Genomic DNA, 1,918 nt, shown 5'->3' on the forward strand with positions numbered 1-1,918 from the left:
CTATACAGAAATCTTGCTTTGCGGTCCTTTTCTTTCCCTACTGCAGCTGGTTATTAGTGACTAACCACCCATTCATCAGTTGAGATTATCAAGAATTGGAGGAAGAAGGGGAGGATAAGGTGTATAAACTGCCTGTGGTTGTTATGAATGATAAAGCGAAGTAGAAGCTAGAGGAAGCAGGACGACGTGGGCTGACGAAGTGACAGATTGGTAGATGATTGGACAGATATCTGTAAATCAAGCATGCTAATAAAAGTTCTCAACCTATTGACTGATAATAAAAACGAAAAAATTTCCACCGTTGCAACTTTTCCTCCCCTTGCCGAAGTTTGCAAGGGTTTTAAAATCCTAAATATCATGAAATTCATCATTTTCTTCAGCGGTTAGACAGACTAAAAGTTCAGTTGAAATAGCACTGACGATTTCCTTTGAAACATCTTGAAATATGAGTGCATTGTAAATTTGGATAAATAGGGAGTAGTTGAATCATATTTCAGTTTAGCCTCAACGTTTAAACCTAGGTGACTAATTTGACAACTTAAAAATAGCTAACATCATCATTACCCAATCCCAAGCTATATTTGTACTATAGTAAATTCCTTTTTTACCTTTATTCTCCGTGGAAGCGATCGTTATGAGAACTCGGACACTTTTGGCTAATTTAAGGCGGATGGTTAAGCTCTTCATGCATGTGAGGTAATATTATTACAACAGCACCATCAGGGTGATAGAGAATGGTCAAATTGCAAGACTTTTGGTACAGCGACGTACATGAAGAAGGAATTCACATTTGACATCACAGCAGAAGTTGCTTCCTAGCAAACACAGTTAATGCAGGTGTCCAGACTCCCCTCAAATGCTCAATTGTAAGCGGACTTACCATCCTGCAGTTGATCTGACCAGGGCAAACACTCATTTACTGTAATTAAGTAATGAGACTTCAAGATTAGTACCATAATGTTATGTTCTCTAACTCTGAAGCGGCTGAAAATTCGTTACCTGTGTGAATGGATGATGTGGCAATCTAGAGGGATAGGTAGTTAGAGCCACATTAATCTTTCCTTGCGTTTTGGCTGTAAATAGTAAGGGATTTCCATCTAAAAGAATCACAAAATTTTTTTACTTTAGTGAGAATCCAAGACACAGAGCATTACCTGCAGCACCATTACCTCAGTAAGTCATTGGGCTGCATCAGAAGCACCATTGCATTTGCTTACCAGATAAAAGTCAAACTACAAAAATTCCTTAGTATCATTACGACATGATTTCCTATACACCTCAGCCAATCCACCTATCTACAGCCTACATGAGACGATTTAATGAATAGGTAGATGGATGGATATGCACATAAACAGTTAAATGGTCACTTTAGCATATTTAAATGTCAACTTTAGTTATCCCCCACCACCGCAACTGCCATCAACCGCACCTCAGTAAGTCATTGTATTTCATCAAAAGCATTTGCATGCCGGAAAAAAGTTAAACTACAAAGTTTGTCGCCTTCATTTTCATAGAATGTCTCACACAAGTTAGCCAATTTGCTTATCTGCATGCTGCATTAGACTATTTGATGCGAAGAACGGAAACATAAATGGTTACATGAGTCAGTTCAAATGTCTCGGCAATGCTTAAGAAGAAGCATTTGAAGGACCAGCATGAGACCTTAGCAGAGTTGTGCACTCGAGCAAAAGGAAATGATTTTCCAAAACTTAGTCACACTGCGTTTGTAGAATTAGGAAAAATGGGGTCTTGCAGCATACTGTCAACAGCATGGTGTGTGCTGTGCGATCACACGGGATGATGATCAAATTACAGAATTTCATTATCACAGGTAAGAATAGGATGTGCTTTGCAAGTGGGTCACATAACACCTGCACAGGCTGCATTACATGATTAGCCAAGTGACCAGTGATAAAGT

Source organism: Echinococcus granulosus (assembly GCF_000524195.1).
Source record: "Echinococcus granulosus chromosome Unknown EG_S00085, whole genome shotgun sequence".
Classification (NCBI taxonomy): domain Eukaryota; kingdom Metazoa; phylum Platyhelminthes; class Cestoda; order Cyclophyllidea; family Taeniidae; genus Echinococcus; species Echinococcus granulosus.